The sequence below is a fragment of the Megalops cyprinoides genome, chromosome 16, assembly GCF_013368585.1.
Source record: "Megalops cyprinoides isolate fMegCyp1 chromosome 16, fMegCyp1.pri, whole genome shotgun sequence".
Lineage (NCBI taxonomy): Eukaryota > Metazoa > Chordata > Actinopteri > Elopiformes > Megalopidae > Megalops > Megalops cyprinoides.
This window is the reverse complement of record NC_050598.1, coordinates 24771511-24783525: the sequence shown is the minus strand read 5'-3', so window position 1 is coordinate 24783525 and position 12015 is coordinate 24771511.

Genomic DNA, 12015 nt, shown 5'->3' with positions numbered 1-12015 from the left:
TGGTAACAGATCAGCGAAAGGAAAAACACAGAGAACGAAACTGATGACTCTTATAAACATTTCTTCTGAAACATTCCAACCCCTGAGCTTAGGTCCTGCATGGGTTTCTCAATCAGTCCGTTCCTTACATTAGAAACCACTGCCTTTAAGCTCGGGGTAAATCTTTGCTCCCTGTCAGACCGGGAATTCACAGTGATGTCATTAACCGTGGGTGTCTTCATACCTACAGCAGGTTCGAGTGACCAGCCCTGTGCTCCAGAGTCCTAGTCTTGAAGTGCCAGTAAAACTCTTAAGGGTAAACTATGAGAACAACATCTGGACAGTTCAGCACTGCCAGCGGTTGTTTGGATAAACATAGACTGAATGCTTTGAATGCCTCGTGTGGAAAAAAAAATGTATGCACTGATGATACTGTCTTTCATATGTAGGGTTTTTTTTTATTCAAAATGTATTATGTATTTTTTATTATTAACCAAGCATAAGAAAATAAATAAATGAATAAAGATTTATATATTTATACATTACTCCTGATTCAGATTCATGTTTTTCTCTTTTAAAGTCACATGTATTACTGTTTGCCTGTTTGCCAAGGGAGATACCACACCTACTAGCCACTAGCACATCTCTAGCATCTTACCAGCATGACCACTAAAATCACTCTCAGCTTCTGACAATGTGTTGACTGAACAACAGTCTGTGTTAGCTTTCACATATTGTATGACGTGTACTTATCACGTTCGTTTACGTTCGTCATTCATATGGCACATTGTTATAATAGGTACTGCTCAGAAAGCATAGACTGCAGCCTCTGATAATTGCTTTGGCACAAGGAAGTGTTTGACACCGGCGGCACTGTGGTGTAAAGATAAGGAGCAGGTCTCATAACCAAAAGGTTGCTGGTTTGATTCCCTGCTGGGGCTCTGCTGCTGTACCCTTTGGCAAGGTACTTCACCCATAGTAAATATCCTGCTGTATAACTGGATAACATTTGTAACCTATGTAAGTTGCTCTGGGTAAGAGCTTTTTTTCTCCCTAATACACCCTCCTTTTGGAATCGCCGGTTGCATGTTGAGCTTGTATCATGGCGATACCTCTGCACTCTCACAGAGTGAGGTGTAGCAAACGCAGTCTTCCAATACGCTCATCCGCACCAGAGTGAGGCGAATGCCAACCGGAGGATAGGCGCCTCCACTCACGTCATCCGAGCGGCTCATGGGCGCCTGTGGAGTCCTGAGGGCGGTGAGATGAGGAAACCCTGCCAGAAAAACCCACCCCTGCCTCAGTGGAGTGAAACCGGTTTCACCGGCCACTGTGGGCTTCCAGTCACTGATGACGTGGCTGGCATCAGACCAGGTCTGTAGGGCTCGGCCTCCACTCAGAACAAGCGCCTTAGCCGGCTGAGCCCCTCGGGCGCCACATATTTACTTCCAAAATTAAAAAGCTCTATCAATATACATCTCTATGATTTCCCAATAGATACAAAATGGCATGGCAAAAATGGGGAAGAAAATTGTGAAGCATCTGTGAGTCAGAGCGTGGGAAAGCACTCTGGCACATGACAGCATGTATGCTATGGCAGGCTGGGAGGTGGGGTGGGGTTGTGTGGGGGGTAGGTGTGTGTCATCAGCATGCGCCCCTCCTTGCGCCCCTTGTACACGGAGCCCCCAGACACACTTCCTGTGCGGGACGAGGTGTCGGCAGCCTGTCTGTCACTGACGTGGGACAATACCTCCCCAAGCAGGACAGGAAAGAGCCCTTAATCACTGCCATCATGACCGGGGGAGGCCACCGAGAGGGCTTCCTATGGGCCGAGAGTACCCTCCGGTGCTGGAACGGGGCGCACCCGGTGGGCACGGTCAGGGGACAGAGGGCCGGGCGCATAGCTGTCTCCTCTCATCCCATCTGGGATTTACTGTGTTTACCACAAGGCGAACGCCATCCGAAACGTACTGGGCCACCGAAGCGGGACCAGCAAAATGAATTATTAGATACCAGCAATGGGTCAGCTTGGATATACACCAATTCCGGAAGATTAAAGGTAAATAAACAATAGAAGGATGTCGATCGGGGGTTGGGAACATCATCCCTTGGTCATAAACACAGCGAGGGCGTACACGCACACGTACCGCTGTATTTTTCCACACCGAGGACCAGGCAGGAAGAGCGCACACAGGCTCCGCTCTGAGGGGCTTCTGACAGTACAGGCTGCACAGTCAGTACCGCTGGTGGGGAAATGAAGAATTCCTTTCAAAGCAATGCCCTGTAATGAAACTGTGCATCCAAACCACAGGCCTCCTGCTTCAGCATCTAATGCAGCTTTAAGTGCCAATGTAGCTGTCATGTTATTCTTGTCATTATTATATTTGTCATTATTGTTTTTAGTTATGCTTATGTTATGATTTTGGATGCCTATGGCTTGAAATATCAATACAGAGCAGGTACTGCCCAGTCAGCTCCTGGCCAGAAGACGATCCGGTAAAAGATTCAAGTTCATAGTCCTGAATGTTGTCAGCTCTCTCATTCCAAACTGTCAAGCCCCTTCGTCCTAATTTGTTACTGACCATCAAGGCAAGAACATCATGTCAGTGCAGTAGATGCACAATTGCGAACAGATTTTTGAGTACAAACCTGCTTTCGATGCACAGTCTCTCTTCCTTTGAAAAGCACATGCACAGACATTCCTATGATATTATTACTGTTTGCCCCCTAAGGAAATGAGAAAACCATGGGAGAGAGAATTCGGTGCATAACCAATGCTGCTTTATTTTTGATTGAATAACAGTGACAGACAAATAAACAGATAGATATTGAAAAGAGATTCGGAATGAGAGGATTTTATGTACAGCCAAGCTGGGAATTACTTCAAACACTGGCAGGAGTTTTATTCCCTGAAAAGAAATGCCTTTCAGACAGTCTGGTAAGGACAAGCATCACATTTTAACAGCAGAGACAAACAGCATCAGAGTGGCTTTTACCCGTCTTGACAGGCTCTCTAAACAGAAACATCCTTGTTTAAGGTCATTGGGAATATCAGACATTGGCTATAATTGACACAGATTCTCTCCTCTCGTAGCTCACCACTGCAGCATGCTCACTCGCTCATGGCCTCTTACATAGCCCAGATCAGGCAACAGCCACGTTATCCTCATATACCAGCCATGAGTCTCCTTCAGTAAGCTGTACGTGCATACAGCTTTTTGCCTACAGCATTTGACTACTACATTACGTGAAATTATGCTCTGAAGAGGCTATGAAGCACCACAAGGAATTAGTGTGGAATACGAACAGAAGAAAATGCCAAGAGGAGTTTTCAGACATGTTCCAGAAATGGCACCCTCGGAGTGCTGTGTTACTTTTTAAGCAATGCCTGCTGTGAGCAATCATTTAGTAGTGTTTTTGGGTTGCTCCCACTAATAACTTAACAACAATCCAGCCGGCAAATGCCGTCAGAAAAGAAAAACATCCCGACTGCATCTAATTAAAAGCCCTCGTCTGCTAAGACATGTTTTTGTTTCTCTCCATGAACAATCGGACTTATGTAAATCCCCAATTCCCACTTCCACAGTGCCTTCCCAAGTCAAACACGCCCCCCCCCCAGCCGCAGGATGCTACGTTAATCACTCAAACAGAGGCGACACATCACAGGCCTCTGAAACTCCGCCAAACACGCCCTTTTAATAAAATAAGGAAAACATAAAGAAGGAAAACCGCGCAGCTTGAGACGCAATCATGGCTCCATTTCGGCCCGCCGTCGCCTGATTCCGCCGCGCGCAATTTTCGAGACGGCGAGCGCGCGGCTTCTTCCCTCGCAACCTCTGACCGAACGCACTTCCCCCGCGCCCTCCCTGGGAAGGTGAGAGGAGAGGAGCGGAGGGCAGGCCGCGGTCGGGCCCGGCGTGCGAGAAACAGAACAATGGGCCGGATGTCACCCCTCTCACCGAGGACCTAGGAGCTCTCCCACATGGGCCGGCTTCACCCCGCCTTCAGCCGGCGAGGAAGTATCAGAGACCAAACCAATAACAACGCTGCTCCTAAAAAAAGAAGTCCCCAAAATGGATCGGAGGACACCTTGGGGCAGGGAAGGAGGGGGTCTGGGGTGTGTGTGCGTGGTGGAAGGCGGGGGGCGGGGGGGGTTTCTGAAAGGGCACAGAGTCCACTGAGCGTTGGAGATTCAGCAGGGGACCTGGCTGCTCTCTCACAGAGGTGTGGGGTGGTGTCCATGGTGACCCCCCCCCCCCATAGGCAAATGCTGGTCCTCAGTCACCGTGAATATACTGAGGACACCTGCTGGACAGAGTTGATAAAGTTTTTTTATGACCTCCACTATCGTTTAAGAATCATACTGGGGCTCAGCAAATGTGGTATAATTGCCCTTGTGCCCTTGAGGTCTAAATAACCAACTTGTAAATGTAAAGCTGTGGAACTAACTACAGCAACAATTGTTTATGTTAACAACTAATTAGTAACGAAATCACACTGAGTTATAGCAAGTGCTTTTGGGAGTGGGTAGCGCAAAGCAAGCCTTCGCTGGCTAAAAGCTAATGCTGCTTTTTTATGACAACCCACTAGCATAGTTTACCTAATTGGTGGCACCTAATAATGCATTGTTAAATTTTTAAGCCTAATGGCAAGCAGGTCATGACAATGACATTGTTATCATGAATGTACTGATTGATATATTGATCCTTTTTGCATGTATATCCCTGTAATGAGAAACAGCTGCAGTTATTATGTTTCTTAGGGGGATTTCAGTCTCTTGATTGCAAGCAGCTGTGAACTATCACACACTGATTTTTGGAATCTATGTAATATAATGATGTGTTCATTATTTTAGGGTGATTGTCACAAGCAGGTTCTGATAATGATACTAATTAATTCCACCTTGACAACAGATGTGGGTCATCTGTTTCTTTGACTGCTGTCTTTTAAAAAGAGAACATGCACACTCACAGAAGTGCTAATGAAATGCTGGTAATTTTGTAACTAATGTTAAATTTGTGATGCGCTAGTTTGTGCTTTTCTAAGACTAACATCCTCAATCAATTGCTAGAATCAGGAATCTGCTCTAGTTTTGATGCAGATTCATTTTCAAAAAAGTCTTAAACCTTGAGGTTCTGACTAATATTTCTGAAGAGAGGATAGCTTCACACCCAGAGGCTTTTGTAACAGTGTGCAAACAGCCTAATGTTAGGCTGTTCCTGTCTGCTCACTCCATTGGGAGTAGTCCTTTATGGGACTTATGCGTTGCCTTTGCATGCAAAGCATGCTATTAAATATTCTGAAGACAGGTGACAAATCTAGGCAGTAGTGGGTTGGCAGTGGAGTGTAGTGGTAAAAAGCAGCACTAGTAACCGAAAGGTTGCCGATTCGATTCCCCACTGGGGCACTGCTGTTGTACCCTTGGACAAGGTACTCAACCCATAATTGCCTCAAACGTCCAGCTACATATATAGACAGCAATTTAAAAACTAACCTATGTGAGAGGGCAGTTTCACTAATTACTTTACATTATGTATAACCTTTCTCAGTTTAGTTCCTGCATCAGTAAAGCAGTTTTTGTGGGGGAGGAAAGACAGTGCCCCCCCCCCATTTGCAGGACTTGTCCCCTGAGGTTCTGTGCTGGGGCCCCCTACTGTTCATTTTCTGCCTGTTCTGCTCAGGGAAATTCTGTTCTGCCATGGTCTGCAATTCAGATACCATGCTGCAGAGGCACAGACCTAGATCAACACCAGTTGTATTTCTTTCCTGCCCTCTTCCTCCCTTGCTTGGAATGACCTTGCTAAATTAATAGCATGTTATGGTGGTCTGGTCACTAACACAGGCCAGCCTTACATGGGGGGACAATGTATTTAGTTTGTGGTAATGTGTTTTGTTAGACAATCCTTTCTCAAACATTACATTATCATTAAGATGAGTTTGTGTAAGTTGATTAAAAATGTCATCAATTTCACATCTATGAGTGGATTTTTCTTACCTGAATGAAAACCGCAAAGCTTTCTCGGCATTTTGCCTCACTATAAGTTAAAACTGCATATCCTAATGAACTGCTTCAGGCATCTACATGAAAATGCACACGTGTGATCTTTGGTCTCTGTAAACATAAAGTGGACATGACAAATGTCTCAAATGTTGCCAAATTTGTATGGAGGACAAACCATAAACCTGTCAGAACTCAGGCAGGGATTCAAGCGCAGACAGAAGAGATGGATGCAAACAGGTTTATTGATCCAAATGGGAAATCCAGACATCGAAGCCAGGGCAGGCAGAGTCAAAAACCAAGCAGACATGGCGACCAAAACCACAAGGCAAGAACGAGGAACGAAGTCAGGAAAAACAGGCGAAGAGACAAACGGCGAGTAGCGACACAGCGACCTGAGCAACGAGACACGACACGAGCAGGACTAAATAGGGCAAGGCTGATGAGGAGACTGGGTGCAGGTGCGCAGGCAGGCAGGTGCAATCAGGTAATCCGGCGGGCGGTGACAGGGCGGAGAGCAGGGCAGGGCTGAAACACAGGGAAAAACAAAAGCACATGGACAGGGAAAAGAAAACAACCGGCTAAGACGCCGCAGTCCTGACAAAACCTTTCAGAGTACACCTCACGCGTGCACACACACACACACACACACACACACACACACATTCCAGTGAGTCAGTCACTAACCAGACCAATCACTTACAAAACCCACAAGCCAAAAGTACCTTATTTTCCAGCACTTAAAACTTCACACACTTGTAACTCCTTATTGCCTGAGAAGAGTAAAATCAACATAACAGCGATAGTGCACCTGAATAAGCCTGGTCACATTTACAATTCAGCTTTTTCCAAAAGGGATTTTTTCTCTCTCTGTAGCTTTGATTCTTACGATGTGAAGGCATTAAGAAAGGAGACCTAATGACGGATAACCTTATTACGCCTCAGTAAGACACTCATAATGTCTAATGCACTGATTCTCAATCCTGCTCCTGGGGCCCCCCTGCTCCGCACATATTCCATCTTTCCCTGCTCTATCTACCTACCTGACTGAATTCATTGTGGCACTTTTGATTAGCTGAGCACACCTGATTTATTCAAAAGCATGTTTGGAGCAAGGATAGATAAAAGATATGCAGGACAGGGGGGCTCCAGGAGTAGGATTGAGAAACACTGGACTCTAACATTTCAAAAAACAAAGAGAACAAATTTGAGCTCTGGACCCAAAGACCCAACCACAAAATACATGGCAGAACCAAATGGCATGGCAAATGAGTCACTGATTAACTCATGAGTAATACATGCTAACTTAATTCACACAAGGCAATTCTGGATATTGACACATAGTCAACAGAGCCAGACCTGAGTCAGAGCGGCCTTAGGACCGCCTGGCGCCCACTTCACACCAACAAAATTGAAAATGACTGGCAGTGGCGGGGTGTAGTGGACGTGGATCCCCCACACTCGGGCCTGTCTGTTTAAGCCCCAAGAGGTAGGCCCCTGCCCTCCACCAGGGAGGTAACGAAGCAGCTCAGACACAAGGGGGCACCCAGCTCCCCTGCCAGACGCCAGAACATCTCATGATGAGGCCAGAGGGGGTCCTGGGGGTTGGGATTAGCACCGCAGCTTGCCACAAACATGTGTTTGTGCTCATGAATAGCCCCAGAGCTTTTCCCAGGCCCCTCCAACGTTTCAACACCGTCCCCCTGCGCCTTCCGCTCACGCTGGTACACAATGGATGAATTTCGAATTTAACAGCATTGCTCATCGGGAAAGAATGGCAAAATGTGCAAACTTTTTTAGCTTTACGGTTACATTTCACCCCCACCCCCCACCCCCCCTCCCCAAGTGTTTATGGAAAAGATGGGTGTGTCAGAGAACACAAAGTCGGGCCCGCCATGTGAAAATCCAACTTGGTCTGGTGCATCTGTGAGGTCAGTCCACTCACGAGCCTGCGTTTCCAATTTGCCCATGAATGGACATGCGGGGAACGACATTGGGAGAGACAAGCGCTATGAATAGAGTCGATGTTGTGCAATTTCTCTGAATTGATTAGCGCTCTCCCAGAGGCATTCCTGCCACAGGCAAATAAAGACCCCCTCACAGACACTGCATTGTCGCCCTCATCTGTATTTTTTCAGTGTGCCTATTAAAATCCCCGCTGAACTGGGTCCCTCTCTGCTTTCTTATTCACAACACATGGTGAAATGGATAAAAAAAAACAACTAAAAATAGACTGTGATTTTTAATTGAATTTATTTCTGTAAGCAATGTGTCAGCAAGCATGCATTGCGCAAGATGTGCTTGTACTGTTTCCTGTGCTGCATTGCTCGGATGCTTGTCTCTTTCAGCTCATTGCGCAAAAAAAAACTGTCATTAACACAGTATAGCCGTATTAATATTTATTGTATATGTATGTATTAGGTATGTATAATATGTATTATTATTTTTATGTTTACATTTATTATATTGCAGAGACATACACTGTATTTGTGAATGCACTCCCGTCACCAGTGCTTGAGAGGTGAACAGTTTCACACTAACACTGCTTTCAGACAGTGTGAATCATGTCGAGTTGTGGGAATGATTACAAGAGCCCTGTCTAAACTGTCAGTGGAGATGGCTTACAAATAACAAGTGGTAAACATATTCTAAACTTATTCTGGACTTCTAAGAAAAGCATTAATAAAAAACACTAAAAGTCAATGGTCTGGTCTTGAAACGACCATGCCAAAATTGCAAACCGAGTTCACATCAAGCTTGATAACCAAAAAGAATGTGTGTGTTGTTGAAAATCACTCTTCAAATGTCAATGGGGACTTTGAGGATGTGAAAGTCTTGCCAGACACGTCAGAAAAATAACAGCACATGTTATCAATCAGCATAAATCTGTTGTCACTAGACAAACTCATATAGATAGATTCATATCAAATCTGCTAAATTATCCATTTGTACAGCTGGATAGCCATATGGAAATGAAATAAATTGTAATATATTGAGAAATAAGTTGTAGGGAAATAATTCCAATAATATATTACAATACATTTAAAATATGTTCATGCAAAGCAGAAATATATTGTAATATAACAAAATGGCAATAATTTGCATAGTCCATTATTTCAGCAATATACTGTCTCTATATTGTCAATATATTATTTTTAGGTACTTATTGAGGCAATTTTGGGTAAGACCTTCACAAAAGGGTACATCAGCAGTGCCCCACACAGTATCAGAACCAGCTACGTTTGAGTTACAAGCTCTGGTCCTCACCACTACAACTCAAAGCTGCTGTTTCCAATATCAGAGACACTGATCAGATACACATCACAGTGAAACAGCTGAATTGCACACATGCATGAATGGGCTTCCCACACTGGGAATTTTGGAAATGGCACATGAAATGATGTCAGAATAAGTGATGTTCACTTCCACCAGTCAAACAGTATCCTTTACTTATTCCTATGTGCAAGGCTTAGCATTATGAGGGGGCTGGTGGGGAAAAAAATCAAAATGTCAAGTCTGAAAATGAACCCATATTTTTGGTATTATGACAAATTAGCAAAGACCACAACCATAAACATGGTTCATCTTAGCCACAAGGGTGAAATCTGTGTTTTCCAGTAATGCGTTGGACATGTGTCATCCGGATAAACCACAGATGGTTTGGGTTTTACAGGTCGAGAATGAAATCATCTCTTTAAACTAACCCCTAAGAGACAGTGGTGTTGATAGCATGTTCCCTCTAGGATATAACCAAGTGCATTTCAACAAGTGTTTGTCTGGGTTTAGAGTAATAAAAACCGTGATCAGTACCCGCATAAAGTTTCTAAATGTCAAATGAATTTTATAAATAACATCCCGTGTTTATAGTTTAGGTGGATGAAGTTCTAAAGTAAACGCAGCTATTTATGTCTGTCTTGTGCTCCACATTTCAGCATGAGAGGAGTCACATTACCACACATCATCTTTGAAAAGCCGTCTCATCTCAGTTCAAAAGAGACACCTCCTGGCTCTGTAAGAAACGTTCACTGCCCTCAAGTCTTTGGACGGCACGCAGAGAAAAGGAATAGAAAAAAAAACTTTGTTCCTACACACCAGCAAACACCCCTTCCTGTTATCCTCTTGGAAAAAAAATAGAGCATACTTTTTTAACCTGGCTCGCGCACCCGGCATCCTGTTTGAACTTGAGAAAGCATGTGAAGAAGTCACATCCGCACAGCTAATTGAAAGCAATTGCCAGCTCCATCAGCTCTGCGGTCTGTACAAAACAAACACATCTCTAAAAATATAGGAGCAAGGTCATGTGACCACTTCTCCTGCTGGGAGGCCTTGCTCTGCGCTCTATTCGAAACATCTCTCTGGTTATGTAACCATCCTTTCTCCATCTTCATCATGCTATTTGGGCGCTAACTGCTGGTGCAGTCACGTTAATAGTTCCCTGGACTAGAGTCATGACTAGAGTAATATCATAGCACAATTTTTTTCTTTTGAAAAATTTTTGAATTTGACATTGAAATTAGCGACACGGCACTAATTCATGACACCAGATTTACAACGCACCAGCTTCCTCATTCACCACTAGATGGCGCCCATGGTCGAGAAGTCATTTCTGTTGCGCTGTTGATCGAACAGATTGACATTGCTTGCCAGAGATCCACAGGTTTCTGTAACTACAAAGCCAGTTTTATTTGAATGGGGAAATCAGTGCCCTCTTGCTCCACATACCAATCAGCTGTTGGTTGAGAAATATTTCAACAAATGCAGAAAAAACACCAAAGCTGAAACTATTGTGAGTTTGGCAGTGTGCCACTCTCTCATCTCTGTGATGGTGGCAGGAAAACCTTGACATCTTGAAAAATTTCCCAGACCTCCAAGGTAGCAGGGGCCTTGAATTTGCAGGCCACCCCATATAACATGATATCAAAATAAGTGCACCTTTCTAATAAATGACTTATAAAACATTATTAAGTTGTTGATTCTAATTGATTAAAATTTTACTAAAATTGCAAAACAGAGGAAAGCTCTGCTGCAGTGCTTCAGATAATAATATCCGAAAGCCATGAGGAACACCGCTGTCCAAGTCCAAAAAAGCTGAATGGCCCTTTTCTTAGATCATCACAGAGCAGTGAACTTCCTAACTTTCACCGGGACAGGACAGGGGGTCAACCCCCCTGTACTTGCATGCTGAGTGTCTGCGGGCTTTTCAATGTGCTAGTTAAATACTTTCATCATCTGCCTCACAAGTGGTACCTTCAGGGACCTCTGCATTTTAAATATACAAACATTTTTGGCAGTGTTCAGAAACTTACAGCTGTATTGTTAATGCAGACACCATTTAAAACACAAACGTTCATCAGGAACTAATTTTCTGCAGGTCACATGAAGAACTACATTTCACTGCAAGTAATGCTGGATGCCACGTGTGAATGTCAGTTGAACTGTAGTTCACCAAGCTCTGCTCTACATAGCACAGAAGTTGTGTAATGCATATAATATCTAATATCTTGTATATGCAGTCATGCTGTTCACACTGATTTAGCCCCATGCTATTTAGCACTTACCCTGCTTCAATGTACAAGATGCCTGGACCATCACTGCAGTGGAAAACCCATGACATCCTTGCCCTACCCGCTGTTGGGTGGAGGGCCCCATTCTTAGCCCACCTGAGCCCACCACAGCCATAGTTCCACCCACTTTGAACTCATGCTATGAGTTAACAAATATTTCATTCCATTCTACTGTTTGTTACAATTTCACTGTTTTCCTGAAGTCTCTGGACCACATTTTTTCCTAGGGTCAGCGAACAGATTTCCAGCTTTTCCCAATTAGCTCAGGATTGCCTGTTTTTTTCGATTTCCACGGGAAAACACGTTACATTCAGTGCTTTTTGTCAGTTCATTTGTAAAAATGTGTAGTAACACATAATATCTGCCTGTTTGATCATTTACTTACCCTTGTGAGTTTTCTATGGGTTTTGCAATGTTGCTTGGATGCACAAACATCTAAGATTGTGCATATTAAAAAGGTACCTTTGGTTATCA